This window comes from Gadus morhua, chromosome 17 (assembly GCF_902167405.1).
Source record: "Gadus morhua chromosome 17, gadMor3.0, whole genome shotgun sequence".
Lineage (NCBI taxonomy): Eukaryota > Metazoa > Chordata > Actinopteri > Gadiformes > Gadidae > Gadus > Gadus morhua.
Window position 1 is genome coordinate 19,381,544 of NC_044064.1, and position 15,545 is coordinate 19,397,088.

The 15,545-nt window shown below is 37.3% G+C and overlaps 25 non-coding genes across 25 annotated transcripts; all 25 read left to right on the plus strand.

Moving 5' to 3' along the window:
- The first annotated feature begins 550 nt into the window (after positions 1-550).
- Positions 551-623, plus strand: trnaf-gaa (transfer RNA phenylalanine (anticodon GAA)). Its single transcript has one exon. It is a non-coding gene; the product is annotated as a tRNA-Phe (tRNA).
- A 659-nt stretch (positions 624-1,282) lies between these two features.
- trnaf-gaa (transfer RNA phenylalanine (anticodon GAA)) lies at positions 1,283-1,355 on the plus strand. The gene has a single exon. It is a non-coding gene; the product is annotated as a tRNA-Phe (tRNA).
- Positions 1,356-1,648: 293 nt separating this feature from the next.
- Positions 1,649-1,721, plus strand: trnaf-gaa (transfer RNA phenylalanine (anticodon GAA)). The gene has a single exon. It is a non-coding gene; the product is annotated as a tRNA-Phe (tRNA).
- An 827-nt stretch (positions 1,722-2,548) lies between these two features.
- trnaf-gaa (transfer RNA phenylalanine (anticodon GAA)) lies at positions 2,549-2,621 on the plus strand. Its single transcript has one exon. It is a non-coding gene; the product is annotated as a tRNA-Phe (tRNA).
- A 476-nt stretch (positions 2,622-3,097) lies between these two features.
- On the plus strand, positions 3,098-3,170 carry trnaf-gaa (transfer RNA phenylalanine (anticodon GAA)). Its single transcript has one exon. It is a non-coding gene; the product is annotated as a tRNA-Phe (tRNA).
- A 541-nt stretch (positions 3,171-3,711) lies between these two features.
- trnaf-gaa (transfer RNA phenylalanine (anticodon GAA)) lies at positions 3,712-3,784 on the plus strand. Its single transcript has one exon. It is a non-coding gene; the product is annotated as a tRNA-Phe (tRNA).
- Positions 3,785-4,121: 337 nt separating this feature from the next.
- On the plus strand, positions 4,122-4,194 carry trnaf-gaa (transfer RNA phenylalanine (anticodon GAA)). The gene has a single exon. It is a non-coding gene; the product is annotated as a tRNA-Phe (tRNA).
- A 293-nt stretch (positions 4,195-4,487) lies between these two features.
- Positions 4,488-4,560, plus strand: trnaf-gaa (transfer RNA phenylalanine (anticodon GAA)). Its single transcript has one exon. It is a non-coding gene; the product is annotated as a tRNA-Phe (tRNA).
- An 827-nt stretch (positions 4,561-5,387) lies between these two features.
- Positions 5,388-5,460, plus strand: trnaf-gaa (transfer RNA phenylalanine (anticodon GAA)). Its single transcript has one exon. It is a non-coding gene; the product is annotated as a tRNA-Phe (tRNA).
- Positions 5,461-5,936: 476 nt separating this feature from the next.
- On the plus strand, positions 5,937-6,009 carry trnaf-gaa (transfer RNA phenylalanine (anticodon GAA)). The gene has a single exon. It is a non-coding gene; the product is annotated as a tRNA-Phe (tRNA).
- Positions 6,010-6,346: 337 nt separating this feature from the next.
- On the plus strand, positions 6,347-6,419 carry trnaf-gaa (transfer RNA phenylalanine (anticodon GAA)). The gene has a single exon. It is a non-coding gene; the product is annotated as a tRNA-Phe (tRNA).
- Positions 6,420-7,266: 847 nt separating this feature from the next.
- On the plus strand, positions 7,267-7,339 carry trnaf-gaa (transfer RNA phenylalanine (anticodon GAA)). Its single transcript has one exon. It is a non-coding gene; the product is annotated as a tRNA-Phe (tRNA).
- A 132-nt stretch (positions 7,340-7,471) lies between these two features.
- trnaf-gaa (transfer RNA phenylalanine (anticodon GAA)) lies at positions 7,472-7,544 on the plus strand. The gene has a single exon. It is a non-coding gene; the product is annotated as a tRNA-Phe (tRNA).
- Positions 7,545-8,393: 849 nt separating this feature from the next.
- Positions 8,394-8,466, plus strand: trnaf-gaa (transfer RNA phenylalanine (anticodon GAA)). Its single transcript has one exon. It is a non-coding gene; the product is annotated as a tRNA-Phe (tRNA).
- Positions 8,467-8,942: 476 nt separating this feature from the next.
- trnaf-gaa (transfer RNA phenylalanine (anticodon GAA)) lies at positions 8,943-9,015 on the plus strand. Its single transcript has one exon. It is a non-coding gene; the product is annotated as a tRNA-Phe (tRNA).
- A 541-nt stretch (positions 9,016-9,556) lies between these two features.
- On the plus strand, positions 9,557-9,629 carry trnaf-gaa (transfer RNA phenylalanine (anticodon GAA)). Its single transcript has one exon. It is a non-coding gene; the product is annotated as a tRNA-Phe (tRNA).
- A 337-nt stretch (positions 9,630-9,966) lies between these two features.
- trnaf-gaa (transfer RNA phenylalanine (anticodon GAA)) lies at positions 9,967-10,039 on the plus strand. The gene has a single exon. It is a non-coding gene; the product is annotated as a tRNA-Phe (tRNA).
- Positions 10,040-10,332: 293 nt separating this feature from the next.
- Positions 10,333-10,405, plus strand: trnaf-gaa (transfer RNA phenylalanine (anticodon GAA)). The gene has a single exon. It is a non-coding gene; the product is annotated as a tRNA-Phe (tRNA).
- An 827-nt stretch (positions 10,406-11,232) lies between these two features.
- Positions 11,233-11,305, plus strand: trnaf-gaa (transfer RNA phenylalanine (anticodon GAA)). Its single transcript has one exon. It is a non-coding gene; the product is annotated as a tRNA-Phe (tRNA).
- Positions 11,306-11,781: 476 nt separating this feature from the next.
- Positions 11,782-11,854, plus strand: trnaf-gaa (transfer RNA phenylalanine (anticodon GAA)). Its single transcript has one exon. It is a non-coding gene; the product is annotated as a tRNA-Phe (tRNA).
- Positions 11,855-12,191: 337 nt separating this feature from the next.
- trnaf-gaa (transfer RNA phenylalanine (anticodon GAA)) lies at positions 12,192-12,264 on the plus strand. Its single transcript has one exon. It is a non-coding gene; the product is annotated as a tRNA-Phe (tRNA).
- Positions 12,265-12,947: 683 nt separating this feature from the next.
- trnaf-gaa (transfer RNA phenylalanine (anticodon GAA)) lies at positions 12,948-13,020 on the plus strand. Its single transcript has one exon. It is a non-coding gene; the product is annotated as a tRNA-Phe (tRNA).
- A 295-nt stretch (positions 13,021-13,315) lies between these two features.
- On the plus strand, positions 13,316-13,388 carry trnaf-gaa (transfer RNA phenylalanine (anticodon GAA)). Its single transcript has one exon. It is a non-coding gene; the product is annotated as a tRNA-Phe (tRNA).
- A 295-nt stretch (positions 13,389-13,683) lies between these two features.
- On the plus strand, positions 13,684-13,756 carry trnaf-gaa (transfer RNA phenylalanine (anticodon GAA)). Its single transcript has one exon. It is a non-coding gene; the product is annotated as a tRNA-Phe (tRNA).
- A 1,444-nt stretch (positions 13,757-15,200) lies between these two features.
- On the plus strand, positions 15,201-15,273 carry trnaf-gaa (transfer RNA phenylalanine (anticodon GAA)). Its single transcript has one exon. It is a non-coding gene; the product is annotated as a tRNA-Phe (tRNA).
- The last annotated feature ends 272 nt before the right edge of the window (positions 15,274-15,545 follow it).

Consider the following 15,545-nt stretch of genomic DNA (forward strand, 5'->3'; position numbering starts at 1 on the left):
TTTACTCACTGCTTTTTAAGTTATTCTTGTTGAATGTGATTTGTGTGGTATTTACATGTGTCTAACATGTGTAAAAGTTCAATTTACTCACTGCTTTTTAAGTTGATCTTCTATGGTTCTAACATTTTTTTAGTTTCAATTTACTCACTGCTTTTTAAGTTATTCTTGTTGAATGTGATTTGTGTGGTTATTAATGTGCCGAAATATATCTGTTGTGAGAGTGTTAGACTGATGATCTAAATGTTCCTGGTTCGAACCCTGGTTTCGGCAGCTGTTCATCAGGCTAACCTGTACGGTCATATTTAAACCTGTGTGTTGATCTTCTAACATGTGTTAAAGTTCAATTTACTCACTGCTTTTTAAGTTATTCTTGTTGAATGTGATTTGTTTGGTTATTAACGTGCTGAAATAGCTCAGTTGGGAGAGCCTTAGACTGTAGATCTAAATGTCACTGGTTCGATCCCTAGCTTCGGCAGCTGATCATCATTTGAATTTACTCACTGCTTTTTAAGTTATTCTTCTTGAATGTGATTTGCATGGTTATAAATGTGCCGAAATAGCTCAGTTGGGAGAGCGTTAGACTGAAGATCTAAATGTCCCTGGTTCGATCTCTGGTTTCGGCAGCTGATCATCAGGCTAACCTGATTGGTCATTTTTAAACCTGTGGGTTGATCTTCTAACATGTGTTAAAGTTCAATTTACTCACTGCTTTTTAAGTTGATCTTCTATGGTTCTAATTAGACTGAAGATCTAAATGTTCCTGGTTCGATCCCTGGTTTCGGCAGCTGATCATCAGGCTAACCTGATTGGTCATTTTTAAACCTGTGGGTTGATCTTCTAACATGTGTTAAAGTTCAATTTACTCACTGCTTTTTAAGTTGATCTTCTATGGTTCTAATTAGACTGAAGATCTAAATGTTCCTGGTTCGATACCTGGTTTCGGCAGCTGTTCATCAGGCTAATCTGTTTGGTCATTGTTAAACCTGTTGGTTGATCTTCTACCATGTGTTAAATTTCAATTTACTCACTGCTTTTTAAGTTATTCTTGTTGAATGTGATTTGTGTGGTTATTAATGTGCCGAAATATCTCAGTTGTGAGAGTGTTAGACTGATGATCTAAATGTTCATGGTTCGAACCCTGGTTTCGGCAGCTGTTCATCAGGCTAACCTGTACTGTCATATTTAAACCTGTGTGTTGATCTTCTAACATGTGTTAAAGTTCAATTTACTCACTGCTTTTTAAGTTATTCTAGTTGAATGTGATTTGTTGGGTTATTAACGTGCTGAAATAGCTCAGTTGGGAGAGCGTTAGACTGAAGATCTAATTGTCCCTGGTTCGATCCCTGGTTTCGGCAGCTGATCATCCGGCAGGAGATCATTATTTCAATTTACTCACTGCTTTTTAAGTTATTCTTGTTGAATGTGATTTATATGGTTATTAATGTGCCAAAAGAGCTCAGTTGGGAGAGCGTTACACTGAAAATCTAAATGTACCTGGTTCGATCCCTGGTTTCGGCAGCTGATCATCTGGCTAACCTGTTTGGTCATTTTTAAACCCGTTGGTTGATCATCTAACGTGTTAAATTTCAATTTACTCACTGCTTTTTAAGTTATTCTTGTTGAATGTGATTTGTATGAATATTAACGTGCTGAAATAGCTCAGTTGGGAGAGCGTTAGACTGAAGATCTGAATGTCCCTGGTTCGATCCTTGGTTTCGGCAGCTGATCATCAGGCTAACCTGTATGGTCATTTTTAAACCTGTTGGTTGATCTTCTAACATGTGTTAAAGTTTAATTTACTCACTGCTTTTTAAGTTATTCTTGTTGAATGTGATTTGTGTGGTATTTACATGTGTCTAACATGTGTTAAAGTTCAATTTACTCATTGCTTTTTAAGTTGATCTTCTATGGTTCTAACATTTTTTTAGTTTCAATTTACTCACTGCTTTTTAAGTTATTCTTGTTGAAGGTGATTTGTGTGGTTATTAATGTGCCGAAATATCTCAGTTGTGAGAGTGTTAGACTGATGATCTAAATGTTCCTGGTTCGAACGCTGGTTTCGTCAGCTGTTCATCAGGCTAACCTGTACGGTCATATTTAAACCTGTGTGTTGATCTTCTAACATGTGTTAAATTTTAATTTACTCACTGCTTTTTAAGTTATTCTTGTTGAATGTGATTTGTTGGGTTATAAACGTGCTGAAATAGCTCAGTTGGGAGAGCGTTAGACTGTAGATCTAAATGTCCCTGGTTCGATCCCTAGCTTCGGCAGCTGATCATCATTTGAATTTACTCACTGCTTTTTAAGTTATTCTTCTTGAATGTGATTTGCATGGTTATTGATGTGCCGAAATAGCTCAGTTGGGAGAGCGTTAGACGGAAGATCTAAATGTCCCTGGTTTGATCACTGGTTTCGGCAGCAGATCATCAGGCTAACCTGTTTCGTCATTTTTAAACCTGTTGGTTGATCTACTAACGTGTTAATTTTCAATTTACTCACTGCTTTTTAAGTTATTCATGTTTAATGTGATTTGTGTGGTTATTAATGTGCCGAAATAGCTCAGTTGGGAGAGCGTTAGACTGAAGATCTAAATGTCCCTGGTTCGATCCCTGGTTTCGGCAGTTGATCATCAGGCTAACCTGTACGGTCATTTTTAAACCTGTGTGTTGATCTTCTAACATGTGTTAAAGTTCAATTTACTCACTGCTTTTTAAGTTATTCTTGTTGAATGTGATTTGTGTGGTATTTACATGTGTCTAACATGTGTTAAAGTTCAATTTACTCACTGCTTTTTAAGTTGATCTTCTATGGTTCTAACATTTTTTTAGTTTCAATTTACTCACTGCTTTTTAAGTTATTCTTGTTGAATGTGATTTGTGTGGTTATTAATGTGCCGAAATATCTGAGCTGTGAGAGTGTTAGACTGATGATCTAAATGTTCCTGGTTCGAACCCTGGTTTCGGCAGGTGTTTATCAGGCTAACCTGTACGGTCATATTTAAACCTGTTGGTTGATCTTCTAACATGTGTTAAATTTCAATTTACTCACTGCTTTTTAAATTATTCTTGTTGAATGTGATTTGTGCGGGTATTAGTGTGCCGAAATAGCTCAGTTGGGAGAGCGTTAGACTGAAGATCTAAATGTCCCTGGTTCGATCCCTGGTTTCGGCAGCTGATCATCAGGCTTACCTGTTTGGTCATTTTTAAACCTGTGGATTGATCTTCTAACATGTGTTGAATTTCAATTTACTCACTGCTTTTTAAGTTATTCTTCTTGAATGTGATTTGTATGGTTCTTAATGTGACGAAATAGCTCAGTTGGGATAGCGTTAGACTGAAGTTCTAAATGTCCCTGGTTCGATCACTGGTTTCGGCAGCAGATCATCAGGCTAACCTGTTTGGTCATTTTTAAACCTGTTGGTTGATCTACTAACATGTGTTAAATTTCAAATTACTCACTGCTTTTTAAGTTATTCATGTTGAATGTGATTTGTGTGATTATTAATGTGCCGAAATAGCTCAGTTGGGAGATTGTAGACTGAAAATCTAAAGGTACCTGGTTCGATCCCTGGTTTCGGCAGCTGATCATCTGGCTAACCTGTTTGGTCATTTTTAAACCTGTTGGTTGATCATCTAACATGTGTTAAATTTGAATTTACTCACTGCTTTTTAAGTTATTCTTCTTGAATGTGATTTGTATGGTTATTAACGTGCCGAAATAGCTCAGTTGGATGAGCGTTAGACTGAAGATCTAAATGTCCCTGGTTCGATACCTGGTTTCGGCAGCTGTTCATCAGGCTAATCTGTTTGGTCATTGTTAAACCTGTTGGTTGATCTTCTTCCATGTGTTAAATTTCAATTTACTCACTGCTTTTTAAGTTATTCTTGTTGAATGTGATTTGTGTGGTTATTAATGTGCCGAAATATCTCAGTTGTGAGAGTGTTAGACTGATGATCTAAATGTTCATGGTTCGAACCCTGGTTTCGGCAGCTGTTCATCAGGCTAACCTGTACTGTCATATTTAAACCTGTGTGTTGATCTTCTAACATGTGTTAAAGTTCAATTTACTCACTGCTTTTTAAGTTATTCTAGTTGAATGTGATTTGTTGGGTTATTAACGTGCTGAAATAGCTCAGTTGGGAGAGCGTTAGACTGAAGATCTAATTGTCCCTGGTTCGATCCCTGGTTTCGGCAGCTGATCATCCGGCAGGAGATCATTATTTCAATTTACTCACTGCTTTTTAAGTTATTCTTGTTGAATGTGATTTATATGGTTATTAATGTGCCAAAAGAGCTCAGTTGGGAGAGCGTTACACTGAAAATCTAAATGTACCTGGTTCGATCCCTGGTTTCGGCAGCTGATCATCTGGCTAACCTGTTTGGTCATTTTTAAACCCGTTGGTTGATCATCTAACGTGTTAAATTTCAATTTACTCACTGCTTTTTAAGTTATTCTTCTTGAATGTGATTTGTATGACTATTAACGTGCTGAAATAGCTCAGTTGGGAGAGCGTTAGACTGAAGATCTGAATGTCCCTGGTTCGATCCTTGGTTTCGGCAGCTGATCATCAGGCTAACCTGTATGGTCATTTTTAAACCTGTTGGTTGATCTTCTAACATGTGTTAAAGTTTAATTTACTCACTGCTTTTTAAGTTATTCTTGTTGAATGTGATTTGTGTGGTATTTACATGTGTCTAACATGTGTTAAAGTTCAATTTACTCATTGCTTTTTAAGTTGATCTTCTATGGTTCTAACATTTTTTTAGTTTCAATTTACTCACTGCTTTTTAAGTTATTCTTGTTGAAGGTGATTTGTGTGGTTATTAATGTGCCGAAATATCTCAGTTGTGAGAGTGTTAGACTGATGATCTAAATGTTCCTGGTTCGAACGCTGGTTTCGGCAGCTGTTCATCAGGCTAACCTGTACGGTCATATTTAAACCTGTGTGTTGATCTTCTAACATGTGTTAAATTTTAATTTACTCACTGCTTTTTAAGTTATTCTTGTTGAATGTGATTTGTTGGGTTATAAACGTGCTGAAATAGCTCAGTTGGGAGAGCGTTAGACTGTAGATCTAAATGTCCCTGGTTCGATCCCTAGCTTCGGCAGCTGATCATCATTTGAATTTACTCACTGCTTTTTAAGTTATTCTTCTTGAATGTGATTTGCATGGTTATTGATGTGCCGAAATAGCTCAGTTGGGAGAGCGTTAGACGGAAGATCTAAATGTCCCTGGTTTGATCACTGGTTTCGGCAGCAGATCATCAGGCTAACCTGTTTCGTCATTTTTAAACCTGTTGGTTGATCTACTAACGTGTTAAATTTCAATTTACTCACTGCTTTTTAAGTTATTCATGTTTAATGTGATTTGTGTGGTTATTAATGTGCCGAAATAGCTCAGTTGGGAGAGCGTTAGACTGAAGATCTAAATGTCCCTGGTTCGATCCCTGGTTTCGGCAGTTGATCATCAGGCTAACCTGTACGGTCATTTTTAAACCTGTTGGTTGATCGTCTAACATGTGTTAAAGTTTAATTTACTCACTGCTTTTTAAGTTATTCTTGTTGAATGTGATTTGTGTGGTATTTACATGTGTCTAACATGTGTTAAAGTTCAATTTACTCACTGCTTTTTAAGTTGATCTTCTATGGTTCTAACATTTTTTTAGTTTCAATTTACTCACTGCTTTTTAAGTTATTCTTGTTGAATGTGATTTGTGTGGTTATTAATGTGCCGAAATATCTGAGCTGTGAGAGTGTTAGACTGATGATCTAAATGTTCCTGGTTCGAACCCTGGTTTCGGCAGGTGTTTATCAGGCTAACCTGTACGGTCATATTTAAACCTGTTGGTTGATCTTCTAACATGTGTTAAATTTCAATTTACTCACTGCTTTTTAAATTATTCTTGTTGAATGTGATTTGTGCGGTTATTAGTGTGCCGAAATAGCTCAGTTGGGAGAGCGTTAGACTGAAGATCTAAATGTCCCTGGTTCGATCCCTGGTTTCGGCAGCTGATCATCAGGCTTACCTGTTTGGTCATTTTTAAACCTGTGGATTGATCTTCTAACATGTGTTGAATTTCAATTTACTCACTGCTTTTTAAGTTATTCTTCTTGAATGTGATTTGTATGGTTCTTAATCTGACGAAATAGCTCAGTTGGGATAGCGTTAGACTGAAGATCTAAATGTCCCTGGTTCGATCACTGGTTTCGGCAGCAGATCATCAGGCTAACCTGTTTGGTCATTTTTAAACCTGTTGGTTGATCTACTAACATGTGTTAAATTTCAAATTACTCACTGCTTTTTAAGTTATTCATGTTGAATGTGATTTGTGTGATTATTAATGTGCCGAAATAGCTCAGTTGGGAGAGCGTTAGACTGAAAATCTAAATGTACCTGGTTCGATCCCTGGTTTCGGCAGCTGATCATCTGGCTAACCTGTTTGGTCATTTTTAAACCTGTTGGTTGATCATCTAACATGAGTTAAATTTCAATTTACTCACTGCTTTTTAAGTTATTCTTCTTGAATGTGATTTGTATGACTATTAACGTGCAGAAATAGCTCAGTTGGGAGAGCGTTAGACTGAAGATCTAAATGTCCCTGTTTTGATCACTGGTTTCGGCAGCAGATCATCCGGCAGCAGATCGTTATTTCAATTTACTCAATGCTTTTTAAGTTATTCTTGTGGAATGTGATTTATATGGTTATTAATGTGCCAAAAGAGCTCAGTTGGGAGAGCGTTAGACTGAAAATCTAATTGTACCTGGTTCGATCCCTGGTTTCGGCAGCTGATCATCTGGCTAACGCGTTTGGTCATTTTTAAACCTGTTGGTTGATCTACTAACATGTGTTAAATTTCAATTTACTCACTGCTTTTTAAGTTATTCATGTTGAATGTGATTTGTGTGGTTATTAATGTGCCGAAATAGCTCAGTTGGGAGAGCGTTAGACTGAAGATCCCTGGTTTCGGCAGCTGATCATCCGGCAGCAGATCATTATTTCAATTTACTCACAGCTTTTTAAGTTATTCTTGTTGAATGTGATTTGTATGGTTATTAATGTGCCAAAAGAGCTCAGTTGGGAGAGCGTTAGACTGAAAATCTAAATGTACCTGGTTCGATCCCTGGTTTCGGCAGCTGATCATCTGGCTAACCTGTTTTTGTCATTTTTAAACCTGTTGGTTGATCATCTAACGTGTTAAATTTCAATTTACTCACTGCTTTTTAAGTTATTCTTCTTGAATGTGATTTGTATGACTATTAACGTGCCGAAATAGCTCAGTTGGGAGAGCGTTAGACTGAAGATCTAAATGTCCCTGGTTTGATCCCTGGTTTCGGCAGCTGATCATCAGGCTAACCTATTTGGTCATTTTTAAACCTGTTGGTTGATCTACTAACATGTGTTAAATTTCAAATTACTCACTGCTTTTTAAGTTATTCATGTTGAATTTTATTTGTGTGATTATTAATGTGCCGAAATAGCTCAGTTGGGAGAGCGTCAGACTGAAGATCTAAATGTCCCTGGTTCGATCACTGGTTTCGGCAGCTGATCATTCGGCAGCAGATCATTATTTCAATTTACTCACAGCTTTTTAAGTTATTCTTGTTGAATGTGATTTGTATGGTTATTAATGTGCCAAAAGAGCTCAGTTGGGAGAGCGTTAGACTGAAAATCTAAATGTACCTGGTTCGATCCCTGGTTTCGGCAGCTGATCATCTGGCTAACCTGTTTGGTCATTTTTAAACCTGTTGGTTGATCATCTAACGTGTTAAATTTCAATTTACTCACTGCTTTTTAAGTTATTCTTCTTGAATGTGATTTGTATGAATATTAACATGCCGAAATAGCTCAGTTGGGAGAGCGTTAGACTGAAGGTCTAAATGTCCCTGGTTCGAACGCTGGTTTCGTCAGCTGTTCATCAGGCTAACCTGTACGGTCATATTTAAACCTGTGTGTTGATCTTCTAACATGTGTTAAATTTTAATTTACTCACTGCTTTTTAAGTTATTCTTGTTGAATGTGATTTGTTGGGTTATAAACGTGCTGAAATAGCTCAGTTGGGAGAGCGTTAGACTGTAGATCTAAATGTCCCTGGTTCGATCCCTAGCTTCGGCAGCTGATCATCATTTGAATTTACTCACTGCTTTTTAAGTTATTCTTCTTGAATGTGATTTGCATGGTTATTGATGTGCCGAAATAGCTCAGTTGGGAGAGCGTTAGACGGAAGATCTAAATGTCCCTGGTTTGATCACTGGTTTCGGCAGCAGATCATCAGGCTAACCTGTTTCGTCATTTTTAAACCTGTTGGTTGATCTACTAACGTGTTAAATTTCAATTTACTCACTGCTTTTTAAGTTATTCATGTTTAATGTGATTTGTGTGGTTATTAATGTGCCGAAATAGCTCAGTTGGGAGAGCGTTAGACTGAAGATCTAAATGTCCCTGGTTCGATCCCTGGTTTCGGCAGTTGATCATCAGGCTAACCTGTACGGTCATTTTTAAACCTGTGTGTTGATCTTCTAACATGTGTTAAAGTTCAATTTACTCACTGCTTTTTAAGTTATTCTTGTTGAATGTGATTTGTGTGGTATTTACATGTGTCTAACATGTGTTAAAGTTCAATTTACTCACTGCTTTTTAAGTTGATCTTCTATGGTTCTAACATTTTTTTAGTTTCAATTTACTCACTGCTTTTTAAGTTATTCTTGTTGAATGTGATTTGTGTGGTTATTAATGTGCCGAAATATCTGAGCTGTGAGAGTGTTAGACTGATGATCTAAATGTTCCTGATTCGAACCCTGGTTTCGGCAGGTGTTTATCAGGCTAACCTGTACGGTCATATTTAAACCTGTTGGTTGATCTTCTAACATGTGTTAAATTTCAATTTACTCACTGCTTTTTAAATTATTCTTGTTGAATGTGATTTGTGCGGGTATTAGTGTGCCGAAATAGCTCAGTTGGGAGAGCGTTAGACTGAAGATCTAAATGTCCCTGGTTCGATCCCTGGTTTCGGCAGCTGATCATCAGGCTTACCTGTTTGGTCATTTTTAAACCTGTGGATTGATCTTCTAACATGTGTTGAATTTCAATTTACTCACTGCTTTTTAAGTTATTCTTCTTGAATGTGATTTGTATGGTTCTTAATGTGACGAAATAGCTCAGTTGGGATAGCGTTAGACTGAAGTTCTAAATGTCCCTGGTTCGATCACTGGTTTCGGCAGCAGATCATCAGGCTAACCTGTTTGGTCATTTTTAAACCTGTTGGTTGATCTACTAACATGTGTTAAATTTCAAATTACTCACTGCTTTTTAAGTTATTCATGTTGAATGTGATTTGTGTGATTTTTACTGTGCCGAAATAGCTCAGTTGGGAGATTGTAGACTGAAAATCTAAAGGTACCTGGTTCGATCCCTGGTTTCGGCAGCTGATCATCTGGCTAACCTGTTTGGTCATTTTTAAACCTGTTGGTTGATCATCTAACATGTGTTAAATTTCAATTTACTCACTGCTTTTTAAGTTATTCTTCTTGAATGTGATTTGTATGGTTATTAACGTGCCGAAATAGCTCAGTTGGATGAGCGTTAGACTGAAGATCTAAATGTCCCTGGTTCGATACCTGGTTTCGGCAGCTGTTCATCAGGCTAATCTGTTTGGTCATTGTTAAACCTGTTGGTTGATCTTCTACCATGTGTTAAATTTCAATTTACTCACTGCTTTTTAAGTTATTCTTGTTGAATGTGATTTGTGTGGTTATTAATGTGCCGAAATATCTCAGTTGTGAGAGTGTTAGACTGATGATCTAAATGTTCATGGTTCGAACCCTGGTTTCGGCAGCTGTTCATCAGGCTAACCTGTACTGTCATATTTAAACCTGTGTGTTGATCTTCTAACATGTGTTAAAGTTCAATTTACTCACTGCTTTTTAAGTTATTCTAGTTGAATGTGATTTGTTGGGTTATTAACGTGCTGAAATAGCTCAGTTGGGAGAGCGTTAGACTGAAGATCTAATTGTCCCTGGTTCGATCCCTGGTTTCGGCAGCTGATCATCCGGCAGGAGATCATTATTTCAATTTACTCACTGCTTTTTAAGTTATTCTTGTTGAATGTGATTTATATGGTTATTAATGTGCCAAAAGAGCTCAGTTGGGAGAGCGTTACACTGAAAATCTAAATGTACCTGGTTCGATCCCTGGTTTCGGCAGCTGATCATCTGGCTAACCTGTTTGGTCATTTTTAAACCCGTTGGTTGATCATCTAACGTGTTAAATTTCAATTTACTCACTGCTTTTTAAGTTATTCTTCTTGAATGTGATTTGTATGACTATTAACGTGCTGAAATAGCTCAGTTGGGAGAGCGTTAGACTGAAGATCTGAATGTCCCTCGTTCGATCCTTGGTTTCGGCAGCTGATCATCAGGCTAACCTGTATGGTCATTTTTAAACCTGTTGGTTGATCTTCTAACATGTGTTAAAGTTTAATTTACTCACTGCTTTTTAAGTTATTCTTGTTGAATGTGATTTGTGTGGTATTTACATGTGTCTAACATGTGTTAAAGTTCAATTTACTCATTGCTTTTTAAGTTGATCTTCTATGGTTCTAACATTTTTTTAGTTTCAATTTACTCACTGCTTTTTAAGTTATTCTTGTTGAAGGTGATTTGTGTGGTTATTAATGTGCCGAAATATCTCAGTTGTGAGAGTGTTAGACTGATGATCTAAATGTTCCTGGTTCGAACGCTGGTTTCGGCAGCTGTTCATCAGGCTAACCTGTACGGTCATATTTAAACCTGTGTGTTGATCTTCTAACATGTGTTAAATTTTAATTTACTCACTGCTTTTTAAGTTATTCTTGTTGAATGTGATTTGTTGGGTTATAAACGTGCTGAAATAGCTCAGTTGGGAGAGCGTTAGACTGTAGATCTAAATGTCCCTGGTTCGATCCCTAGCTTCGGCAGCTGATCATCATTTGAATTTACTCACTGCTTTTTAAGTTATTCTTCTTGAATGTGATTTGCATGGTTATTGATGTGCCGAAATAGCTCAGTTGGGAGAGCGTTAGACGGAAGATCTAAATGTCCCTGGTTTGATCACTGGTTTCGGCAGCAGATCATCAGGCTAACCTGTTTCGTCATTTTTAAACCTGTTGGTTGATCTACTAACGTGTTAAATTTCAATTTACTCACTGCTTTTTAAGTTATTCATGTATAATGTGATTTGTGTGGTTATTAATGTGCCGAAATAGCTCAGTTGGGAGAGCGTTAGACTGAAGATCTAAATGTCCCTGGTTCGATCCCTGGTTTCGGCAGTTGATCATCAGGCTAACCTGTACGGTCATTTTTAAACCTGTTGGTTGATCTTCTAACATGTGTTAAAGTTTAATTTACTCACTGCTTTTTAAGTTATTCTTGTTGAATGTGATTTGTGTGGTATTTACATGTGTCTAACATGTGTTAAAGTTCAATTTACTCACTGCTTTTTAAGTTGATCTTCTATGGTTCTAACATTTTTTTAGTTTCAATTTACTCACTGCTTTTTAAGTTATTCTTGTTGAATGTGATTTGTGTGGTTATTAATGTGCCGAAATATCTGAGCTGTGAGAGTGTTAGACTGATGATCTAAATGTTCCTGGTTCGAACCCTGGTTTCGGCAGGTGTTTATCAGGCTAACCTGTACGGTCATATTTAAACCTGTTGGTTGATCTTCTAACATGTGTTAAATTTCAATTTACTCACTGCTTTTTAAATTATTCTTGTTGAATGTGATTTGTGCGGTTATTAGTGTGCCGAAATAGCTCAGTTGGGAGAGCGTTAGACTGAAGATCTAAATGTCCCTGGTTCGATCCCTGGTTTCGGCAGCTGATCATCAGGCTTACCTGTTTGGTCATTTTTAAACCTGTGGATTGATCTTCTAACATGTGTTGAATTTCAATTTACTCACTGCTTTTTAAGTTATTCTTCTTGAATGTGATTTGTATGGTTATTAATGTGACGAAATAGCTCAGTTGGGATAGCGTTAGACTGAAGATCTAAATGTCCCTGGTTCGATCACTGGTTTCGGCAGCAGATCATCCGGCTAACCTGTTTGGTCATTTTTAAACCTGTTGGTTGATCTACTAACATGTGTTAAATTTCAAATTACTCACTGCTTTTTAAGTTATTCATGTTGAATGTGATTTGTGTGATTATTAATGTGCCGAAATAGCTCAGTTGGGAGAGCGTTAGACTGAAAATCTAAATGTACCTGGTTCGATCCCTGGTTTCGGCAGCTGATCATCTGGCTAACCTGTTTGGTCATTTTTAAACCTGTTGGTTGATCATCTAACATGAGTTAAATTTCAATTTACTCACTGCTTTTTAAGTTATTCTTCTTGAATGTGATTTGTATGACTATTAACGTGCAGAAATAGCTCAGTTGGGAGAGCGTTAGACTGAAGATCTAAATGTCCCTGTTTTGATCACTGGTTTCGGCAGCAGATCATCCGGCAGCAGATCGTTATTTCAATTTACTCAATGCTTTTTAAGTTATTCTTGTGGAATGTGATTTATATGGTTATTAATGTGCCAAAAGAGCTCAGTTGGGAGAGCGTTAGACTGAAAATCTAATTGTACCTGGTTCGATCCCTGGTTTCGGCAGCTGATCATCTGGCTAACCCGTTTGGTCATTTTTAAACCTGTTGGTTGATCTACTAACGTGTTAAATTTCAATTTACTCACTGCTTTTTAAGTTATTCATGTTGAATGTGATTTGTGTGGTTATTAATGTGCCGAAATAGCTCAGTTGGGAGAGCGTTAGACTGAAGATCCCTGGTTTCGGCAGCTGATCATCAGGCTAACCTGTTTGGTCATTTTTAAACCTGTTGGTTGATCTACTAACATGTGTTAAATTTCAAATTACTCACTGCTTTTTAAGTTATTCATGTTGAATGTGATTTGTGTGATTATTAATGTGCCGAAATAGCTCAGTTGGGAGAGCGTTAGACTGAAGATATAAATGTCCCTGGTTCGATCACTGGTTTCGGCAGCTGATCATTCGGCAGCAGATCATTATTTCAATTTACTCACAGCTTTTTAAGTTATTCTTGTTGAATGTGATTTGTATGGTTATTAATGTGCCAAAAGAGCTCAGTTGGGAGAGCGTTAGACTGAAAATCTAAATGTACCTGGTTCGATCCCTGGTTTCGGCAGCTGCTCATCTGGCTAACCTGTTTGGTCATTTTTAAACCTGTTGGTTGATCTACTAACATGTGTTAAATTTCAAATTACTCACTGCTTTTTAAGTTATTCATGTTGAATGTGATTTGTGTGATTATTAATGTGCCGAAATAGCTCAGTTGGGAGAGCGTTAGACTGAAGATATAAATGTCCCTGGTTCGATCACTGGTTTCGGCAGCTGATCATTCGGCAGCAGATCATTATTTCAATTTACTCACAGCTTTTTAAGTTATTCTTGTTGAATGTGATTTGTATGGTTATTAATGTGCCAAAAGAGCTCAGTTGGGAGAGCGTTAGACTGAAAATCTAAATGTACCTGGTTCGATCCCTGGTTTCGGCAGCTGCTCATCTGGCTAACCTGTTTGGTCATTTTTAAACCTGTTGGTTGATCATCTAACATGTGTTAAATTTCAATTTACTCACTGCTTTTTAAGTTATTCTTCTTGAATGTGATTTGTATGACTATTAACGTGCAGAAATAGCTCAGTCGGGGGAGCGTTAGACTGAAGATCTAAATGTCCCTGGTTCGATTCCTGGTTTCGGCAGCTGATCATCTGGCTAACCTGTTTGGTCATTTTTAAACCTGTGGATTGATCTTCTAACATGTGTTGAATTTCTATTTACTCACTGCTTTTTAAGTTATTCTTCTTGAATGTGATTTGTATGGTTATTAATGTGACGAAATAGCTCAGTTGGGATAGCGTTTAGACTGAAGATCTAAATGTCCCTGTTTTGATCACTGGTTTCGGCAGCAGATCATCCGGCAGCAGATCATTATTTCAATTTACTCACTGCTTTTTAAGTTATTCTTGTTGAATGTGATTTATATGGTTATTAATGTGCCAAAAGAGCTCAGTTGGGAGAGCGTTAGACTGAAAATCTAAATGTACCTGGTTCGATCCCTGGTTTCGGCAGCTGATCATCTGGCTAACCTGTTTGGTCATTTTTAAACCTGTGGATTGATCTTCTAACATGTGTTGAATTTCAATTTACTCACTGCTTTTTAAGTTATTCTTCTTGAATGTGATTTGTATGGTTATTAATGTGACGAAATAGCTCAGTTGGGATAGCGTTTAGACTGAAGATCTAAATGTCCCTGTTTTGATCACTGGTTTCGGCAGCAGATCATCCGGCAGCAGATCATTATTTCAATTTACTCACTGCTTTTTAAGTTATTTTTGTTGAATGTGATTTATATGGTTATTAATGTGCCAAAAGAGCTCAGTTGGGAGAGCGTTAGACTGAAAATCTAAATGTACCTGGTTTGATCCCTGGTTTCGGCAGCTGATCATCTGGCTAACCTGTTTGGTCATTTTTAAACCTGTTGGTTGATCTACTAACATGTGTTAAATTTCAATTTACTCACTGCTTTTTAAGTTATTCTTCTTGAATGTGATTTGTATGACTATTAACGTGCAGAAATAGCTCAGTCGGGGGAGCGTTGGACTGAAGATCTAAATGTCCCTGGTTCGATTCCTGGTTTCGGCAGCTGATCATCTGGCTAACCTGTTTGGTCATTTTTAAACCTGTGGATTGATCGTCTAACATGTGTTGAATTTCAATTTACTCACTGCTTTTTAAGTTATTCTTCTTGAATGTGATTTGTATGGTTATTAATGTGACGAAATAGCTCAGTTGGGATAGCGTTTAGACTGAAGATCTAAATGTCCCTGTTTTGATCACTGGTTTCGGCAGCAGATCATCCGGCAGCAGATCATTATTTCAATTTACTCACTGCTTTTTAAGTTATTCTTGTTGAATGTGATTTATATGGTTATTAATGTGCAAAAAGAGCTCAGTTGGGAGAGCGTTAGACTGAAAATCTAAATGTACCTGGTTCGATCCCTGGTTTCGGCAGCTGATCATCTGGCTAACCTATTTGGTCATTTTTAAACCTGTTGGTTGATCTACTAACATGTGTTAAATTTCAAATTACTCACTGCTTTTTAAGTTATTCATGTTGAATGTGATTTGTGTGGTTATTAATGTGCCGAAATAGCTCAGTTGGGACAGCGTTAGACTGAAGATCTAAATGTCCCTGGTTCGATCCCTGGTTTCGGCAGCTGATCATCCGGCAGCAGATCATTATTTCAATTTACTCACAGCTTTTTAAGTTATTCTTGTTGAATGTGATTTGTAAGGTTATTAATGTGCCAAAAGAGCTCAGTTGGGAGAGCGTTAGACTGAAAATCTAAATGTACCTGGTTCGATCCCTGGTTTCGGCAGCTGATCATCTGGCTAACCTGTTTGGTCATTTTTAAACCTGTTGGTTGATCATCTACCATGTGTTAAATTTCAATTTACTCACTGCTTTTTAAGTTATTCTTCTTGAAT